The sequence below is a fragment of the Lepus europaeus genome, chromosome X, assembly GCF_033115175.1.
Source record: "Lepus europaeus isolate LE1 chromosome X, mLepTim1.pri, whole genome shotgun sequence".
In the NCBI taxonomy this organism is placed as follows: Eukaryota; Metazoa; Chordata; class Mammalia; order Lagomorpha; family Leporidae; genus Lepus; species Lepus europaeus.
Window position 1 is genome coordinate 90,392,757 of NC_084850.1, and position 7,771 is coordinate 90,400,527.

The following is a 7,771-nucleotide window of genomic DNA, read 5'->3' on the forward strand; positions in this document are numbered from 1 at the left end:
CATCTCAGCATTAATATTGTGTATAAATTCTCCCTCTCAGGTCTGTGTCTTTGCTGCTTTATCTACCACTACGTGTTAATGTCTTAATCACATGCATTTACCACAGGGATATGCTTCTTTCCTAACTTCTCCCTCTACTGGCATGAATGAGAGTTGCAGGAGAGCAGGGGCCTGAGCTTTGTCTTCCAGGCATTCATCCCGGGACCCAGCACACAGGGAGCACAGCTTTGATTGAAAGCCTTGTCTTGTCTCAGGGGTGACACTTAGGCATAAACCAGTACACACAACTTGGTATTTTGTTACATCCCTGAACCTCATTGACTTTAGTCATCCTGAGTTCTTCAAGAAATGAAAGAATGGGAAGAGCTGACAGTGAGCTCGCTGAGCGCTTCTTTTGTTCTGGACATCAGTCCCTAAATTTATGCAGTGATCCACTAATCCTTCTCAAATAATCCCCATTTCACAAATAAGAAAAATGAGTTTCAGAAAGATGAGTAGAGAGCTAAGAAGCACACAGAGCTTGTCTTTGAACTGAGGCAGCTGGCTCCAGAGAACACAATCTATTTTATTTATTTTGAATAACATTTTAAGGATAAAAAAGTATAATAAATCTCACATTTCCTCATCTAGATTTAGCAGATGTTAATATTTTGCCACATTTGCTGCATATTTCTTTTACAAGTATTATAAATTACAGACAGCTTGACATTTCACCTCTCAAGACTTTATTTTGCATCTCAACTACATTAAGATGCATTTCTATGTATGCAAAATATCATTAAACATATATCAAATCATAATTATTTAATATCAATCATTACACAGTCCATACTAAAATTTTCCAAATGTTCCCCTGTGTTAACATTGCATCACCATAACTAACACCTGAGACAAGATACTTCTGAAAGAAGGGGATTTATTTAACTTGATGGTGTTGGAGATTCACCGTCCAAAATAAGGCAGCTCCATTAGTTTGGCATATGATGAAGGTGACAATGGTGGACTGTGGAGCCTGGGCAGAGGAATGAGCACATAGCAAGTCAGGAAGCAGAGAGCAGCTACACTGAATTTGGATTTTATAACAAACTTCTAGTAAGAACTACCTTTCAAACATACACCCTCAATAACCTAAGGACCTCACACTAAACCCACCCCCTAAACACCATAATTGGATCAAACATCCATCCTAGAATCAAGCTACAACTTTGGGATTTCATAGCCACATGAGGTTGGGAGCCAAATCTTGTTCAAACCATAGCATTCCCCAAATGTCTTTCACTTGGAACTATGTTCAAACCAGGATCTAACCAAAGTTCACATATTGCATTTGGTTATTAGAGTCCTTAAACAGCTCCTAATTCTCACTCCTACATTTTAACTATGTCATAGATTTGTTGAAGAAACAGAGACAATAGTCTATAGATTTCTCCAACTTCTGTATCAGTTTATTTTAGACCAACATCCTTTAATGCACTTTTTTGCTCTCTTCCTGCCTTGGCTCAATGTTTTTGGTGTTTTCTGTCCCAATAACAGGATGCAGGATTTTTTTTTTTTTTTTGAATTCCTACTTGGCAAGCTTCCTTTTTTCACCTGCATATCCCATGGGCCCTTCAATCTTGGTATGTCCAAGAATGAACACACCACCTTCCCACTATCCACCAAACTTTTTTTGGGGGGGATTAATTTTTAAAATGTATTTGAGGCTGGCGCCGTGGCTTAACAGGCTAATCCTCCATCTTGCAGCGCCGGCACACCTGGTTCTAGTCCCGGTTGGGGCGCCGGATTCTATCCCAGTTGCCCCTCTTCCAGGCCAGCTCTCTGCTATGGCCCAGGAGTGCAGTGGAGGATGGCCCAAGTCCTTGGGCCCTGCACCCGCATGGGAGACCAGGAAAAGCACCTGGCTCCTGGCTTCGGATCAGCGTGATGCGCCGGCTGCAGCGGCCATTGGAGGGTGAACCAACGGCAAAAAGGAAGACCTTTCTCTCTGTCTCTCTCTCTCTCTCTCTCTCTCTCACTATCCACTCTGCCTGTCAAAAAAATGTATTTGAAAGGGAGAGTCACAAAGAGAGAGTGGGAGAGAGACAGAGAGGCCTTCTATCTGCTGGTTTACCCGCCAAATAGCCACAATAGCCGGGGCTGGACCAGGCCAAAGCCAGGATTCAGGAGCTTCTTCCAGGTCACCCATGTGGGTGCCGTGGCCCAAGCACTTGGGCCACTTTCCACTGCTTTTCCCAGGCCATTAGCAAAGCACTGGATGTGGAGCAGCCAGGACTCAAGTTGGTGCCGCTATGGGATGCCAGGGCCACAGGCAGTGGCTTAACCTGCTATGCTACAGCACTGGCCCCCGCAAGAATTCTTACAACTTCCTAGAGGTGTTAACCTTATTTTTTATTTTTATTTATTTTTATTTTTTGATTTTTAAAAAAGATTTATTTATTTATTTGAAAGTCAGAGTTATACAGAGAGTGGAAGAGAGGCAGAGAGAGAGAGAGAGAGAGAGAGGTCTTCCATCTGCTGGTTTACTCCCCAGTTGGCCGCAATGGCTGGAGCTGTGTGGATCTGAAGCCAGGAGCCAGGGGCCTCTTCCGGGTCTCCCACATGGCTGCAGGGGCCTAAGGACTTGGGCCATCTTTTACTGCTTTCCCAGGCCATGGCAGAGAGCTGGATCAGAACTGGAGCAGCCGGGACTCGAACCAACACTCATATAGGATGCCGGCACTGCAGGCAGCAGCTTTACCTGCTATGCCACCATGCCGGCCCTGAGGTGTTAACCTTAAAAGATGCCTGGTGAACATATGAATGGTATTGGAGGGTTCCTATTTTTCCAGTAATCCATGCTCCACCCCCTTCCCCCATGTGCTCCTCATACCTTTCTTTTCTTCTCTGTATATTATTCTCTTGCCCTCTCTCTATATCAGTGGTTCTTGACCTTTGACATTGGTTGTATGTTAGAATTATCTAGACAGCTTTAACAAAAACCAATGTTCAGGTCATACTGCAGCCCAAGGAAGGTAGACTCTCTAGAGGTGTATTCCAAGCATCCAAAAATATTTAAAGTTCCCCAAGTGATTCCAATGCAGAGTCAAAGTAGAACGCCACTGTCCTAGACCCTCTAAAACAATGTTTTTTAAAACCATTTTTAAATTATCTTCCCCATAAGGAAACTTTTCAGAGATTTATTTTTATTTTTTTAATTTATTTTATTTTGTTTTTTGTGTGTGTGTGTGTTCAGGTGTGCACTTTTGTTGAACTGGTCTCATCAGTGTACAAGGAAGCCCTGGCTGCCTCCACACCTCAACCCACTCCCAGGGAGACCAAAAGCCTTCACACATCTCAAGTTGGGGGACAAAACAGGGGGCCACGATGGCTGACCATTCAAAACAAAAAGAAAATTTTTAAAAAGTATTTATGGCAAAGATTTAAAAATTTTGCATTACATATTTTACACAAAAGCGATGCTGCGGCCTCCCCTGGCCCTCCCCTGGCCCCGGGCGAGGACTGCGCCATTTTTCCTTGGCAGGAGTGGGGCGGGGGCTTCCTGTCACATGGCATCTCACGATATTTGGAATGACTATCAAAAGAAAAAAAATGTACAATCAAAGTCCTCGGCCACATTGCAGAACTTTGGGGACTTCGGGGATGCTCGCTCCAACGACTGCTGTCACCTTCACCGTTCCAGTTTTTAAATCCTGAGTCAAAAGCGCAAAAAAAAAAGAATAAAGCCATGCCAATCTCGTCTCATTTTCTGCACATTAGGTTTCGTCGAGAGAGGGTGTCCCGCCACTGCGGCTAACAGTCCGCCTAGAAACACTTGCGGTGCACGATGGAGGGACCCAACTCGTCGTACTCCTGCTTGCTGATCCACATCTGTTGGAACGTGGACAGCGAGGCCAGGATGGAGCCGCCGATCCACACCAAGTACTTGCGCTCAGGGGGAGCGATGATCTTGATGTTCATGGTGCTGGGCGCCAGGGCTGTGATCTCCTTCTGCATGCGGTCGGCGATGCCGGGGTATATGGTGGTGCCGCCCGACAGTACCGTGTTGGCGTGCAGGTCCTTGCGGATGTCCACATTGCACTTCATGATGGAGTTGAAGGTGGTCTCGTGGATGCCGCACGACTCCATGCCCAGGAAGGAGGGCTGGAACAGCGCCTCGGGGCAGCGGAAGCGCTCATTGCTGATGGTGATGACCTGGCCATCGGGCAGCTCGTAGCTCTTCTCCAGGGAGGAGGAGGACGCGGCCGTGGCTATCTCCTGCTCGAAGTCCAGCGCCACGTAGCACAGCTTCTCCTTGATGTCACACACGATCTCGCGCTCGGCCGTGGTGGTGAAGCTGTAGCCGCGCTCCGTGAGGATGGCGTGCGGCAGCGCGAAGCCCTCGTAGATGGGCACCGTGTGGGTGACCCCGTCGCCGGAGTCCATCACGATGCCCGTGGTGCGGCCAGAGGCGTACAGGGACAGCACGGCCTGGATGGCCATGTACATGGCTGGCGTGTTGAACGTCTCAAACATGTTCTGGGTCATCTTCTCGCGGTTGGCCTTGGGGTTCAGGGGGGCCTCGGTCAGCAGCACCGGGTGCTCCTCGGGGGCCACGCGCAGCTCGTTGTATAAGTGTGGTGCCAGATCTTCTCCATGTCGTCCCAGTTGGTCACGATGCCGCGCTCCATGGGGTACTTGAGCGTCAGGATGCCGCGCTTGCTCTGCGCCTCGTCGCCCACGTGGGAGTCCTTCTGGCCCATGCCCACCATCACGCCCTGGTGCCGCGGACGCCCCATGATGGAGGGGAAGACGGCCCGGGGGGCATCGTCACCCGCAAAGCCAGCCTTGCACATGCCGGAGCCGTTGTCCACCACGAGCGCGGCGGTATCGTCATCCATGGTGAGCTGAGTGGGAGTGCAGAGCGGCGGCAGAGCGGCTGGGCGAGGCGCGGTGGTCGCCAGCTGGACGCGGTCTCGGCCCAGAGATTTATTTTTAATTTTTTATTTATTTTACAGGCAGAGAGTCAGAGAGACAGAGATAGAATCAGAGACACACAGACCTTCTATTGGCTCATTCATTCTCCCAATGCCTATAACAGCAGAGGCTGGGCCAGGCTAAAGCCAGGAGTCTATAACTTAATCTGGGACTCTCATATGGGTGGCACAGACCAAACTTATTGAACTATCACCTCTGTCCCTCAGGGTGCACAGCAGCAGGAAGCCAGATCACAAGAAGAGCTAGGAGTCAAACCCAGACACTCGCTGTGGAATTCAGGTGTCCCACGTGGCATTTAAACTGCTGTGCCAAGTGCCTGTCCTTCTGAATGTTTTTTAAAGATTTATTTATTTATTTATTTATTTGAAAGTCAGAGTTACAGACTCGAATGGCCACAATGGCCGGTGCTGAGGCCAAGCTAAAGCCAGGAGCCAGGAGCTTCTTCTAGGTCTCCCATGAGGATAGCAGAGGCTCAAGCACTTGGACCATCTTCGCTGCTTTTCTCAGGCCGTTAGCAGGGAGCTGGATCAGAAATGGAGCAGCCAGGACATGAACAAGCACCCATATAGGATGCTGGCATCACAGGCGAGGCTTTACCAGCTATGCCACAATGCTGGCACCCCTTACAAAGTTTTTTTTGCTTTTTTTTTTTTTGACAGGCAGAGTGGACAGTGAGAGAGAGCGACAGAGAGAAAGGGCTTCCTTTTGCCGTTGGTTCACCCTCCAATGGCCGCTGCAGTAGCGCGCTGCGGCCAGCACACCGCGCTGATCCGATGGCAGGAGCCAGGTGTTTCTCCTGGTCTCCCATGGGGTGCAGGGCCCAAGCACTTGGGCTATCCTCCACTGCACTCCCTGGCCACAGCAGAGAGCTGGCCTGGAAGAGGGGCAACCGGGACAGGATCGGTGCCCCGACCGGGACTAGAACCCGGTGTGCCGGTGCCGCAAGGCGGAGGATTAGCCTAGGGAGCTGCGGCACCGGCCCCCTTACAAAGTTTTAATACCACAGATGTAGTATATATCTGTTTCTATACGATGGCCCCTTGGAAGGCTACAAACCAATGTAATAGCTAAGATAAGTCCTAAGAAGAGGAAAATTTGAGAGTTAAGCCATTGCAGTTGAAATGTATACTAACAACTTGTTACTCAAAGTATGGTCCTAAACCATTAGCAGTGGCCTCGGTTGGAATCTGATATAAGTACAACATCTGAGACCCTATTTAAGACCTACTGCATCTTAACTTATCGCTTAACAAGTATTTCCCATGCATTTTATTTTATTATTTATTTATTTTAAAGATTTATTTATTTGAAAGGCAGAGAGCCTTTGAAAGAGAGCCAAAGAGAGAGAGAGAGACAGAGAGATAGAGATCTCCCTAAATGACTGCAATGGCTAGGGCTGAGCTAGGCTGAAATCAGGAGCTTCACCCATGTCTCCCATGTGAGTGGCAGGGACAGATAGCACTTGGAAAATCTTTCACTGCTTTCCCAGACTGTCAACAGAGAGCTGGATCAGAAGCGGAGCAGCTGGAACAGGAACCGGTGACTATATGGCATGCCAGAATTGCAAGTGGTAGTTTAACCCACTATGCCAAGCCAGCCCCTCACATGCATTTTAAATTTGAGAGGTGCTGCTCTTACAAGCCTTGTCCTCCCACTCATGAATCTAATTGTAACTATGACTGTTGATGATGTGCTTAAAAGCAGTAGCAGACACAGAGATTTAGAAGCTCAGGACTGAGACAGAGGCTAGAGGCATCTAGTATAAGCCTCTGTTATAGGCTTGTGCCTCTCAGAAAAGGCCCTGCCAACTAGTCATCCAGCCATTGACTGAATATGTCCAATGGTGAGAAACTCACTGTTATCCTTAGTAGATCGCCCCAAGATTTCTTCTAGAATGAGATTCCTTGTGTTGAGATGACAATATTCTTAGTTTAGTATTTATCTCTGCATCCTGCTCTGCACCCTGGAACCATCCAGAATGCATCCCTCTGCCTCATGCCTGTCTGAAGCTCTGAAGATAGCGGCCTCCCCCCTCCCCACAGGTCTTCTCTTCTCTTAAGCTCATTAGCCATTCTTCATAGGGCATAGCATTTCCTCTCTTTTTTTCCCCTACAGACTACTTACTCTTTTCTGGACCTCTATTAATGCTCTAGGCCAGGGATAGGGACCATTGGCCTGTGGGCCATATAAGGCCCATGAAATCATTTGGTCTGGCCATGCCAAGGCAACTGCATGCAGGAATTGAAATTCAACAAATCTATAGCAGGCTAATTTTTAAGTTGATAATTTAGTATGGAACACAAATGATGTTATAAACACTCAAATGGCCCTTGACAGAAAAACGGTACCCCACCCCTGGACTCTAGGCACACAGCTGGTGTGGGCTATGTGCCTGGTATAGACTGATTAAAGACAAATAAAATAAGACTGTCACTTCTCTTATTCAGGACACTAGACTTTCATTAAGGCACACTAACTTTAAATTAGCTTTATTGGCAACCATATCACATTGTTGATTTATATTGAATTTACTGTCAACTAAAACTCTAGAAGTTTCCACATAAACTATTTTAAAGTCACATCTACAGCAGCCTGTTCATCAGTTTGATTTTTGGTACCTGAATGTGTATCTTGACATTTATCTGTACTAAAATTCACCTTGTTAAACAATTGAAAAAATATTAATAATCCAAGAAGTACAAATTAAAATGACAAGTCATTTGAGAGCTATTAAATTTATAGAGAATTTTTAAACATAAAAGCCCGAGGTTTGAGTAGGTACAAGAAAACAGATACT

At 47.0% G+C, this 7,771-nt stretch overlaps 1 pseudogene; it reads right to left on the reverse strand.

Annotated features, from left to right (window-relative positions):
- Nucleotides 1-3,732: 3,732 nt before the first annotated feature.
- LOC133752437 (actin, cytoplasmic 1-like) lies at nt 3,733-4,877 on the reverse strand (annotated as a pseudogene).
- Nucleotides 4,878-7,771: the final 2,894 nt, after the last annotated feature.